General features: G+C 40.2%; 2 pseudogenes; both read left to right on the top strand.

Annotated features, from left to right (window-relative positions):
* The first annotated feature begins 5,549 nt into the window (after nucleotides 1–5,549).
* On the top strand, nucleotides 5,550–5,668 carry LOC143849207 (5S ribosomal RNA; annotated as a pseudogene).
* A 97-nt stretch (nucleotides 5,669–5,765) lies between these two features.
* LOC143849229 (5S ribosomal RNA) lies at nucleotides 5,766–5,884 on the top strand (annotated as a pseudogene).
* The last annotated feature ends 8,132 nt before the right edge of the window (nucleotides 5,885–14,016 follow it).

The following is a 14,016-nucleotide window of genomic DNA, read 5'->3' as shown; positions in this document are numbered from 1 at the left end:
TTGAAGGGTTTCAGCTGGAGTTGAGAGGCTAAGGCAGAGGGATCACATCACCTGGATCTCAGTTTTAGCAGTTTGAGAATTAAAACCACATAGGTAAGCACCAATCACCATTGAAAGACATTGGAACTGTTTCCGAGTGATTCATCAAAGCCTTCTTTGCAGATTTCTCAATATCCACAAGATCATCAAACTTTTTCTTTTATTTTTTTTGGTAGGTGCTTTTACCCATTCGGGCCGTGGCAAATATTCATCACCATCGGGTCTATGAGATCTCTCATCCGTTTTTTCACATGTATTCGTAGAATTTGAAAGATTTGTATTCACCCGAAACACGGAATCTATCTCTGTGTCGAACCTAGCCGATGTTAATGTACAGCTTTGGAGAGGCACAGGTTTTAATCTCTTTCTCAATGTTTCCTAATGTTGATCAAAGATCGTTGCATTTTTAATTGGCTCCTCAGGCACTGTTTGCATAACATGGAACTTTGTAATTTCAATCAAGGTTGCAGGAATTTCAAGAGGATTGCAGGTATCATTTCTGTCTATCGAAGAATAAAGTGGTTCTGATCGAGGATTGTGCACGTTTTGGCTTTAGAACCTTCTGAGCTCCTAGTATTTGATATTGTCTCTCTTATTTTTGACATCTCCCAACTTCTCTAACGCATTTTAGAAGGCATTGTACTTCTATGCCACCCTTTTTTTGTAGGATGGTTTAAACAGCCTTTAAAGTCAATTGGCGATTCGGAGAGAGAGAGAGTATACTCCTACCCCATTCAAGACCTACTTTGGCTCTTAAAATGCACGCTTCAAGATTCAAAGACCCAAAGAAGTCATTCAGTTGATATTTTTTAAAGAGGCCCAGAACACCAGGAGATGACAATGGTCACGACAAGCTTTTCCAAAGATAGTAGCTCCTTGAGGCATAGCACAATTTCATGAGATGCCCCCAGAATTTAACTGATGAGCACATTCCCTTTTTTTTTTTTTTTTTCTTTTTTTACACCTACAACCATTGATGTGCTTTCAAGAATCGTTCACTTGATTCTTTTGACTCTTGTTGGGGACGTACACCCAAAATGCTTCTTGGATCCTGATGACTCCTAAAATCTGACTACACGAACTAGCTTCGCAGAACCTGTAATCCTGCGCTCACAGAGAAAGCGTCAGTGGGCCCAGAGTTGTGGCTCCGGACGGCTACTTCGACACTCAAGTCAGAGATGGGCAATCACAGATGATAGACGGGGAATGGGAAAGAGTTTAAGTCGAGTTACCAGACCAAAAGAGGAGAGGGAGAATGGAATGACCTCTTGCTTGAGTGTATAGACCCCTTTTTATAGGAGAGGAGATTTGTGATCTTGGAGATATCAATTAGGCCTTTGATTTAGCCCACATGGAGCGTGATGGTTGGAGAATAAAATCATGGAGATATCAATCATATCTTTGGTTTAGCCCACGTGGAGCGTGATGGCTGGAGAATAAAATCGTGGAGATATGACTTCCGATGATTCTGGGCGAAGATCTTGGGTGGTAGCTTAGGCAGAATCTTTTAAATTCAAAAGTCGCGTCTTACGTATAACAGCCGTCCGGATTAACCATTTGGGGGCGAGATCCCCGCGATTGTGTTTGATTTCTCTGGTAGTTCGGCACCGGTCAAGGGAGAAGTATCAAGGAAGTTCAACTAATGTTCGTTACTGAGTGTTGTTGCGGGGGTTGTATTAATCCAGTTGAGCGGTGGAGAAGGGGTTTGAGGGTCGGCACCGGATATACCGATTTTACCCTAACATACTGCCCCCTACTTTCTTGTCCCTTTGTAAGTGTCAAGGAAGTAATTAAATTCTCAAGCGGTGAGCCGGTGCCGACTCTCTGAAAATGATGGAGTTGAAGCGTCTTTATCGGGAATTGGTGGGTGAATTTAATGTGTCACGTCGTTTGATAGGCGCGTTATTCTATCCTTAGGGGTTTTCGAGAAATGGCGAAAACATTTGAATCCTGCCTATTTTTTTGCACATTTTTTCGAAAAGCGGGCCAGGCTATTATTTTCCCGCTTCGGAGGAGATTTCAAAAATTGGCGGGACATTAAATCCTGCTTGATTTTCTCGCCTAGCGACCCTTATAAAATGGGGGTGAGGGAAAGAACTATTCGTCATATCTTCTTTCTTTCCCCTTTCTCTCTCCAGTTTTTCTTTGTTAAAAATGTCTCAGGAGCTCGTTGGCGATGACCAACCGGGGGGGGGGGGTGATAATTCCGGTGGTGGAAGTGAATTCGCCATCGGATAGAGAAGAGGAGCCTCGGGTTTTCGTCAGGGAGCCGGTGTCTCGAAGAACCAGGGGATCGTAGAGGGCAAGAAACTCACCGGTGGCAGAACATGGTTTGCCAGAAGTGGTGACTCCGGTGGGGGTGATTTCCCCATCGACTGGAGTTGAGGAGGCGGATCGCGGCTCCCAGAGTAAAAAGAAATGGAAAGTGGAAACCCAAGAACATTCGGGTTCCCCCGCTCCCAGAGATTGTCTTGCTCCTCCTGGCGACGTTCCTAGCTTTGTTGCCAATTATAAGCGGTCTTTGAAGCATACTATGGAGAGGGGATGCGGGGTGGTAGATCAACTTCTTCAGCAAGGCCCGGAGGTTCTTCGGCTGAGGGCTAACGTCGAGAAGTTGGAAATGGAGAAGGAGGCACTGAAGGTGATGTTACAAGAAGTAACCGAAGGCGATACGAGGGTCGGCTCCGTGTCACCTGGTCTCGAGCCTCATCTGGAGGTGAATTCGCTGGAGGAGGATCTTGAGGAAGACCTTGAAGAGGATCCGGGCGAATGATTGCACCCTCAGCCACAACCTTGGCACAGTCGGCTTAAAGCCTCCTTCCAAGGCAAAGAAAATCGTGCCAAGTGGGTGTCGTGACGATGGCGGGGTCCAATGTCTGGTAACACTTGGTGGTTCACCAGGCGTATGATAGTGAAGTCCCCGGTGTTGAACCCCCACAGTTTCTTTCTCAAGCATCCGGTTAAACATTCCAGTAGAAGACCATTTTGAGATGGTGAATCGTCAGCCGCATTTTGCTTTTTGTAGTTAGCTGTAGTTCAGTATGGTCTTGAGTGTATTTTCTTTCTCGTATTTGGCCTAGAAGCCCTCTTTTGTAAAGGTTCTTTTACTTGTGAATAAAAGGATCTTTGTTATTTACTAAATTGATTAGCAATTATGGACTGATGTGTTGCTTTGAGGTGTTGTGTTGTCTACAGGAATTTCATGTCATAATCGCCATTACACAACTCTTCACAACACATGACTTGTGGATCAAGGATCAAAGGAACCAAGATCTTGCACCTACATTGGAGTCATCCTCATTTGAAGATGCTCAAGTAAAGTAGCTCAACATGAAGATCCCACAAGTTCTTAAGCAAGTGTCAAGGAGCTTGGAGTTGAACATGCCATGGTGACACCTCATGCACCTCACTACATGCAGTGAAGATTGGAGGATGTTACAAGAGCCAAGACAAGGTCAAGATGTTCACTCAAGCCGAAGAAGTTCAAGAAAGTGCAAAGGAGCCAAGACATTCTAAGAAGACTCAAAGTTCTTATTTTTAGAATGTATTTGAAGTCATCTTGATTTTATGTTTAAATGCACTTTCAAAAGGTTTTTAAATGGTTTTTATACTTAACATTTTACATCTTTAAAAACCATCAACACACCCAAAAATGTGTTTGAAAACCTTGGACTTAAGCCCAAAGACCATAGCCCAAAAGCCCTTGGATTTTAAAGTTAAAAAGGAATTTCACTCAGGGCCGGTCGACTGGGCTATGCCGGGCGACCGCGGGATCTCTTAAAAGGGGCTATACATAGAAGTTGCATGTATAGGACGGGTGCCACACGGCAACACCACGTTGTGCAACATTTAACTTTACTTATATATACTTAGATATGAGATGTAATTTGTGGCCCCACCTTATATATGAAACAGTGAACTCTAATACAAATGGTGTAAGCTGTGGCCGTCCCCATCATATGCATGGATTTAGGGATATAGTGGGCCCCACTACATCACACCATGTGTGTAATATAGAGGGCCCCACTAAAACACAGGATAGCAAGTATGTAAAATAGCAAAAGAGTGGGCCCAACTACAAACACAGCATGTGTGCAAAATAGCAGGCTCCACTACAACACATCATGTGTGTAAAATAGTGGCCCCACTATATCAAAGCATGGTCCCACCTCATAGACAGGTATAAGATATCCGACCCCACGCATCAAAATGAGGGATTCAAAATGGTGGACCCCGCCCATGCATAGGTCGTGTAGAGTTGGTGGACCCCACACTTGCTAAAACACAGCATACTTGCTAAAACAAGTAAGTTGGTGGACCCCATACTTGCTAAAACACAGCATAGCAAGTATGTAAAATAGCAAAATAGTGGGCCCAACTACAAACACAGCATGTGTGCAAAATAGCAGGCTCCACTACAACACATCATGTGTGTAAAATAGTGGCCCCACTATATCAAAGCATGGTCCCACCTCATAGATAGGTATAAGATACCCGACCCCACGCATCAAAACGAGGGATTCAAAATGGTGGACCCCGCCCATGCATAGGTCGTGTAGAGTTGGTGGGCCCCACACACGCATTCGGGCCATACACAATATTTCGGACCCCAATCGGGTTTAATTCAAGACATTTGACTAAAAAAAAGTAAAATGGTGGCCCCACCTCATAGAGGTATTAGACAGTGGACCACACACATTAAAACATGGGATTTAAACTTTGGGCACTCCTCATTAGGGCTGCAACTCAGGTCGGGCGGGTCGGGTTTTGGAGAACCCAACCCTACCCGAGAAATATCTCGGGTCGGGTCGAGTCGGGTTTTTTTTCTCGGAAAACCCACGATTCCCAAACCCGGCCCTACCCATGATAAATCTCGGGTCGGGTCGGCTTTTTTCACGTTGAAGCAATTTTTTAAGGAAAATTCTTGTTTGGCAAGGCAACTCAACTCATAGAAGTAGAAATTACGCTCACATTACACTTGAATCAAACAATGATGTAATTACACTCACATTACACTTGAATCAAACAATGCCGTAATCAAACAATGTTGTAATTACAATCAAACAATGCTGAATCAAACGCTTGAATCAACTCAAATCATAGAAGCAGAAATTACACTCACATACAATAACAGTGGGTGTGTGGGTTTTCACTTTTAACTTGTAACTAACAATAGAAAAAAATGTACATACTATAACTTATGTAACTCCGGTCGGGTCGGGCCCCTTCAAATCCGGCTCGACCCGAGATTCATGCGGGCTTTTGAATGCTCAACCCGGCTCGACCCAAAACCCATGAAACCTGAACCCAACCCAGGTTACTTTCGGGTCGGGTCGATGCGGGTCGGGTAAAACCCGGCTCGAGTTGCAGCCCTACTCCTCATACGTGGATTGGGTTGAAATTGTAATGCCCTAGCCTATCAAAAAATGATGTAAAATAATGGGCCCCACACATGAAAATATAAGGTTCAAAATGATGACATGAACATGTTATACCATGTGGGCCCCAAAGGGTGAGATCATACTTGCACAAATGCACTAGATTCCATCAAAACTCCGAAGCTAAGCGTGCTTGGGCGGAAGTAGTACTAGGATGGGTGACCTACTGGGAAGTCCTCGTGTTACACACATGTCTCTCTTTTTACCGATCAAAATAATGGGCCCCACACATGAAAATATAAGGTTTAAAGTGATGACCCGAACATGTTATGCCATGTGGGCCCCAAAGGATGCGGTCATACAAGTACAAATACACTGGATTCTATCAAAACTCCAAAGTTAAGCATGCTTAGGTGAGAGTAGTATTAGGATGGGTGACCTATTGGGAAGTCCTCATGTTGCACCAAAAAAATTAATGGAGACCCAATACAAAAAAACATGGGATTCAAAATGATGGACCCAACCCATGCATAGGTCGAGTGGAGTGGTGGACCCTACTGTACCACTTGGGAATTACAAAAAATACCCCAATTCGGGTAAAAATTACCAGAATACCTCCAAATCGGGTAAAATCACCAGGAGACCCTAAATCGGGTAAAAATGACCGAAAATCCCCGATTCAAGGGAGGAGACCCTAAATCGGGAAAAAATGACCAGAAAATCCCCGATTCAAGGAAAATTACCAGAATACCTCCAAATCGGGTAAAAATCAGGAGACCCTAAATCGGGTAAAAATGACCGGAAATCCCTGATTTATGGGAAACTACTAGAATATCTCCAAACCGGGTAAAAATCACCAAGAGACCCCAAATCGGGTAAAAAATGACTGGAACATCCCCGATTCAAAGGAAATTACCAGAATACCCCAGATCAAGTAAAATGACCAGAATATCCACGATTCAAAGAAAATGGTCAAAATACCACCACATCAGGTGCCCTAATGTCAAGAAAAATGGTCAGAATACCACCAAACCAGGTGAAAAGACCACCATAACCTTGGGTCAAGAAAAATGGTTAGAATACCACCAAGCCAGGTGAAAAGACCACCATACATCCGGATCAAGAAAAATTGTGAGAAGACCACCAAATCAAGTGAAAATGCCTCTATACCATTGGGTCAAGGAAAATGGTCAAGATACCACCAAGTCAATTAAAAAAGACCAGAATAGCCTCGAACTAAAGGTAAATGGTCAAGATACCACCAAGTACCTTCGAGCCAAGGAAATGGGAAATTACTAAAATATCCTTATATCAAAATCAAGTCTTGCAAGCCTCAGAGCCCTTCCACTTACAAGACTTGAGGGGGCATTTGTTGGACTCAAAATTTTATAACAAGGGCAAAATAGTAAATCCCTCATTAAAATGAGAAGAGAGAGAAAAAGGGTGGTAACGCATCACCTTATCTCTAAAGTAAAAAGCAATAAATATAAAAAGTTAAATCCCTAAATTGTAGGAAATAAAAATGACTCGCAAAAGAAGTTAGTCACCCACCTTTAAAAAATAGAAGTTACGTAACTCCCCACAAAAGGGGAAGTTGTGATCGTGGAATCATGGATAAGGGATGAGGTAGCACCCACAACTGCTCCAAGGAGAAAAAAACTTGAGATCGTGAAGTGTAAGTAAGGGATGAGATGGCACTTGCCAACTAATTCAAAAGACCTTTATAAATAGAGGAAAGACCCTTTGGAGATGGGATCCAGATCCATTCCTGGCAGATTGGATCTTTGCGAAAAAAAGCTAAGTGAAGAAAAGAAGGAGGATAAAGAAAGGTGAGAAGAGACTACAGTGCTTGCTTTCTTTTTTTATTGCAGGCTTCTCCCAAAAGGTTTCAGAAAGGAGATAAAAAAGAAAGATGGAGGAAAATCCCTTTAGAGAATCTTTCTCTAAAGGTCCCTTTAGGATCTCTTCCAGAGACTACCTAAAGGGAGAAGACCCTTATCCTCCAGGAGAAGACCCTTGATGATAAAGATGAAGGCTCCAAAAAAGAAAGACGGAAAATCCCTTTAGAGAATATTTCTCTAAAGGTCCCTTTAGAATCTCTTCCAGAGACTCCCTAAGAAGAGAAGATCATTCTCCTCCAGGAGAAGGATGATAAAGAAGGAGACTCCTAAAAAGAAAGACGGAGGAAAATCCCTTTAGAGAGTCTTTCTCTAAAGGGTCCCTTTAGGATCTCTTCAGAGACTCCCCAAAGGGAGAAGACCTTTCTCCTCCAGGAGAAGGAAGATAAAGATGAAGGCTCCCAAAAATGAAAACGGAGGAAAATCCCTTTAGAGAATCTTTCTCTAAAGGTCCCTTTAGGATCTCTTCTAAAGACTCCCTAAACAGAGAAGACCCTTCTCCTGGTTCTCTAAAGGTTCCTTTAAGATCTCTTCCAGAGACTCCTTAAGGGAGAGATGATAAAGATGAAGGCTCCAAAAAAGAAAGACGGAGAAAAATCCCTTCAGAGAATCTTTTTCTAAAGGTCCATTTAGGATCTCTTCCAGAGACTCTCTAAAGGGAGAAGACCCTTCTCCCTCAGGAGAAGGATGTTAAAGATGAAGTCTCCCAAAAAGAAAGACGGAGAAAAATTTCTGTAGAGAATCTCTCTAAAGGTCCCTTTAGGATCTTTTCCCGGGGACTCCCTAAAGAGAGAAGACCTTTCTCCTCCGGAGGAAATGACAAAGATAACATTTTCCAAAATTAATTATAAAGGATCTGTCCACAAAAATCAGATCTTCAAAAATCCCTCTTTGTTGAGGACAATTAACAAAAGTTATATTTAGACAGGGAACCATTTGATGGATAATCAAAGGTATTTTCTTCTTCAAAAACTGTAATTAACGGCCAATAGAGCCGAAAGTGTACGATCCCTACCAAAATTAATAAAACCTCTTCTTGCAAGAGGGAAATTTGATCCCAATTTATTTTATGTGTGTGATTTTCCTTTTCGTGCAAGTGAAATTTGTTGCGAACAATGACCCATTCAATGTTGCTTTTCCAACTATTTATCATGGAGGCCCTAAACGAACTGTTCAGATCGACCTTTACTCTCGATGCTTATCAAAGCATACTCAAAAGGCAAAAAGTAGTGAGGCATACACCTTTTGACCAGTGACAAATTGAGCAATGTCTCAGGTCAAAGGGATATGCCTCTTAGGCATAGTTCGCTGTGTATGTGTTTGTATGAAAATTATACGAGAATTATCTGGCAAATCTAAACCTTTACTACACATTATCATTTGTGTTTAGAATTTGTGATGTGGACTTCTTAGCTGCATTTTGTCAGCTATTTTCAAACTCATGGAAACTAAGCCATCAACAGACTCCCTAAGATTGTAATATCATTTTGAATGTTTTTGGGGTTCATACTTGCTTTGCTTAGTTGAATGATGATTTGTGCTTGGAAATGAAGCACATTTTTCCATATTTTCAAATTTATATTATTTTTGACATTTTTCTTAATGTTTTACTATTTTCTCTTTATTTTTCTACTATAACTTAAAACCCAAAAATCATGAGGCATATCACAAGAGGGTTTAATGCATACCCTCACGCTTCTGCCTTTAAAACATTGACTGCATCCTACATGAGGATAAAAGGGTATGACATCAACCAAGCCTTATCTAAATCGCATGAAAAAGGAAAGCAAATTAGGACACGATCAAGAGTATCGAAGGTGTACCCCTAACCATATCCAAGTATCCTTATCCGATACTCAGATGCACTGGATCTTTTGAAGGACCAAAGTATGCAACTACATAAACCCACCCTACATGTTACACAAATTTCATAATTAATTAACAACAGATACATTATAATATTTAAAATAAAAATAAGATAGATATCCACAACACTAAACCAATCATTCTTCAAAACAAAATATTGATATTTGATCTCTCTTGTGGATGACAAACTATCATGCGCACCTCAACATGCAAAATGTCATCAGAAGTGTATGATAAAATTTGCAACACCAAAAGCTTATGATGCCTACTAGGATAACATATAAACCTTTGAGAAGAGCTAGAATTTCTTCATCTATTGTGACGTTCTTCAATTATGTCAACCCCCGCCCTCTTCCGTTATTTCTCAATGGAAATGAGTATACCAATAGTATTTTTTTCTATTTCCTTTAAGGGTCATTAGGAAACTAAAATTTCAAAATCATATATGTACTGCGTCAAGAATTGAATAGGTAAGCACCAATCCATTGTGGCTATAATGATCTCCAAGCATGGAATGTTTGAGAAACTCTTCAAAGAAAACAACAAACTCCCTACATAAATTTGTTTCAAAAAAAAAATGTTGCCCCTTTTTTCTTCTCAAAATCTCTTAACCTTCTCAACATATAAAGCTACACCCTTCATAATCATCTTCTTTACTTAAATTCACAAGCTATTTTAGTTTAATTCTCAATTCATTCAGTAAAAAGATAACATTTATTTATCTATTTAAGACAATCACTTAGCTCAGGCTCGCTTCCATCTGAGTTGAAAATCCGCATAGAGTAATCAGTCCCATTAACTCCAGGCATTGCAAATATAACTCCATCAGCTCCAACGCCAAAATTCCGATCGCATAACTTCACCGCCTGCTCTGGTGTAACACTAGGCTCTAAAGAATCTCGATTATCAACCTAAAAAATAAAAAATTAAGCATCAGATTATACAGAAATTGAAGAAAAAAAAAGATGAGGGATTCAAATACCAAGATGAAATCGTTTCCGAGGCCGTGGTACTTGACGAAGTGGAGGAATCCACTCTCCTAGCGATCTAGGAAGGGAGCTTGGGAGATTTTGGGGGGGGGGGGGACCCTTCGATGCGCATTGAAGCAGGAATACAGAAGCTAGGGTTTCGGAGAAAGGGGTTGAATCTGGAAATATTAGGGTTGAGAAGATATCGGAATGGTTTGTAAGAAGAGGAGAGGGAGAGAGAGAGATGGAGGCGGCCATTGGAAAACAGAAGAGAGAGAGAGAGAGAGAGAGAGAGAGAGAGAGACAGAGAGAGAGAGAGAGAGAGAGAGATGATAAAGATGAAGGCTCCAAAAAAGAAAGACGGAGAAAAATCCCTTCAGAGAATCTTTTTCTAAAGGTCCATTTAGGATCTCTTCCAGAGACTCTCTAAAGGGAGAAGACCCTTCTCCCTCAGGAGAAGGATGTTAAAGATGAAGTCTCCCAAAAAGAAAGACGGAGAAAAATTTCTGTAGAGAATCTCTCTAAAGGTCCCTTTAGGATCTTTTCCCGGAGACTCCCTAAAGAGAGAAGACCTTTCTCCTCCGGAGGAAATGACAAAGATAACATTTTCCAAAATTAATTATAAAGGATCCGTCCACAAAAATTAGATCTTCAAAAATCCCTCTTTGTTGAGGACAATTAACAAAAGTTATATTTAGATAGGGAACCATTTCATGGATAATCAAAGGTATTTTCTTCTTCAAAAACTGTAATTAACGGCCAATAGAGCCGAAAGTGTATGATCCCTACCAAAATTAATAAAACCGCTTCTCGCAAGAGGGAAATTTGATCCCAATTTATTTTATGTGTGTGATTTCACTTTTCGTGCATGTGAAATTTGTTGCGAACAATGACCCATTCAATGTTGCTTTTCCAACTATTTATCATGGAGGCCCTAAACGAACTGTTCAGATCGACCTTTACTCTCGATGCTTATCAAAGCATACTCAAAAGGCAAAAAGTAGTGAGGCATACACCTTTTGACCAGTGACAAATTGAGCAATGTCTCAGGTCAAAGGGATATGCCTCTTAGGCATAGTTCGCTGTGTATGTGTTTGTATGAAAATTATACGAGAATTATCTGGCAAATCTAAACCTTTACTACACATTATCATTTGTGTTTAGAATTTGTGATGTGGACTTCTTAGCTGCATTTTGTCAGCTATTTTCAAACTCATGGAAACTAAGCCATCAACAGACTCCCTAAGATTGTAATATCATTTTGAATGTTTTTGGGGTTCATACTTGCTTTGCTTAGTTGAATGATGATTTGTGCTTGGAAATGAAGCACATTTTTCCATATTTTCAAATTTATATTATTTTTGACATTTTTCTTAATGTTTTACTATTTTCTCTTTATTTTTCTACTATAACTTAAAACCCAAAAATCATGAGGCATATCACAAGAGGGTTTAATGCATACCCTCACGCTTCTGCCTTTAAAACATTGACTGCATCCTACATGAGGATAAAAGGGTATGACATCAACCAAGCCTTATCTAAATCGCATGAAAAAGGAAAGCAAATTAGGACACGATCAAGAGTATCGAAGGTGTACCCCTAACCATATCCAAGTATCCTTATCCGATACTCAGATGCACTGGATCTTTTGAAGGACCAAAGTATGCAACTACATAAACCCACCCTACATGTTACACAAATTTCATAATTAATTAACAACATATACATTATAATATTTAAAATAAAAATAAGATAGATATCCACAACACTAAACCAATCATTCTTCAAAACAAAATATTGATATTTGATCTCTCTTGTGGATGACAAACTATCATGCGCACCTCAACATGCAAAATGTCATCAGAAGTGTATGATAAAATTTGCAACACCAAAAGCTTATGATGCCTACTAGGATAACATATAAACCTTTGAGAAGAGCTAGAATTTCTTCATCTATTGTGACGTTCTTCAATTATGTCAACCCCCGCCCTCTTCCGTTATTTCTCAATGGAAATGAGTATACCAATAGTATTTTTTTCTATTTCCTTTAAGGGTCATTAGGAAACTAAAATTTCAAAATCATATATGTACTGCGTCAAGAATTGAATAGGTAAGCACCAATCCATTGTGACTATAATGATCTCCAAGCATGGAATGTTTGAGAAACTCTTCAAAGAAAACAACAAACTCCCTACATAAATTTGTTTCAAAAAAAAAATGTTGCCCCTTTTTTCTTCTCAAAATCTCTTAACCTTCTCAACATATAAAGCTACACCCTTCATAATCATCTTCTTTACTTAAATTCACAAGCTATTTTAGTTTAATTCTCAATTCATTCAGTAAAAAGATAACATTTATTTATCTATTTAAGACAATCACTTAGCTCAGGCTCGCTTCCATCTGAGTTGAAAATCCGCATAGAGTAATCAGTCCCATTAACTCCAGGCATTGCAAATATAACTCCATCAGCTCCAACGCCAAAATTCCGATCGCATAACTTCACCGCCTGCTCTGGTGTAACACTAGGCTCTAAAGAATCTCGATTATCAACCTAAAAAATAAAAAATTAAGCATCAGATTATACAGAAATTGAAGAAAAAAAAAGATGAGGGATTCAAATACCAAGATGAAATCGTTTCCGAGGCCGTGGTACTTGACGAAGTGGAGGAATCCACTCTCCTAGCGATCTAGGAAGGGAGCTTGGGAGATTTTGGGGGGGGGGGGACCCTTCGATGCGCATTGAAGCAGGAATACAGAAGCTAGGGTTTCGGAGAAAGGGGTTGAATCTGGAAATATTAGGGTTGAGAAGATATCGGAATGGTTTGTAAGAAGAGGAGAGGGAGAGAGAGAGATGGAGGCGGCCATTGGAAAACAGAAGAGAGAGAGAGAGAGAGAGAGAGAGAGAGAGAGAGAGAGAGAGAGAGAGAGAGAGAGAGAGAGAGAGAGAGAGAGAGAGATGATAAAGATGAAGGCTCCAAAAACGAAAGACGGAGAAAAATCCCTTCAGAGAATCTTTTTCTAAAGGTCCATTTAGGATCTCTTCCAGAGACTCTCTAAAGGGAGAAGACCCTTCTCCCTCAGGAGAAGGATGTTAAAGATGAAGTCTCCCAAAAAGAAAGACGGAGAAAAATTTCTGTAGAGAATCTCTCTAAAGGTCCCTTTAGGATCTTTTCCCGGAGACTCCCTAAAGAGAGAAGACCTTTCTCCTCCGGAGGAAATGACAAAGATAACATTTTCCAAAATTAATTATAAAGGATCCGTCCACAAAAATTAGATCTTCAAAAATCCCTCTTTGTTGAGGACAATTAACAAAAGTTATATTTAGATAGGGAACCATTTCATGGATAATCAAAGGTATTTTCTTCTTCAAAAACTGTAATTAATGGCCAATAGAGCCGAAAGTGTATGATCCCTACCAAAATTAATAAAACCGCTTCTCGCAAGAGGGAAATTTGATCCCAATTTATTTTATGTGTGTGATTTTCCTTTTCGTGCATGTGAAATTTGTTGCGAACAATGACCCATTCAATGTTGCTTTTCCAACTATTTATCATGGAGGCCCTAAACGAACTGTTCAGATCGACCTTTACTCTCGATGCTTATCAAAGCATACTCAAAAGGCAAAAAGTAGTGAGGCATACACCTTTTGACCAGTGACAAATTGAGCAATGTCTCAGGTCAAAGGGATATGCCTCTTAGGCATAGTTCGCTGTGTATGTGTTTGTATGAAAATTATACGAGAATTATCTGGCAAATCTAAACCTTTACTACACATTATCATTTGTGTTTAGAATTTGTGATGTGGACTTCTTAGCTGCATTTTGTCAGCTATTTTCAAACTCATGGAAACTAAGCCATCAACAGACT

Source organism: Tasmannia lanceolata, unplaced genomic scaffold (assembly GCF_043159265.1).
Source record: "Tasmannia lanceolata isolate RefF3 unplaced genomic scaffold, GAP_Taslan_0.1 ptg000016l, whole genome shotgun sequence".
NCBI lineage: Eukaryota > Viridiplantae > Streptophyta > Magnoliopsida > Canellales > Winteraceae > Tasmannia > Tasmannia lanceolata.
This window is presented reverse-complemented; position numbering and strand designations above follow the sequence as displayed.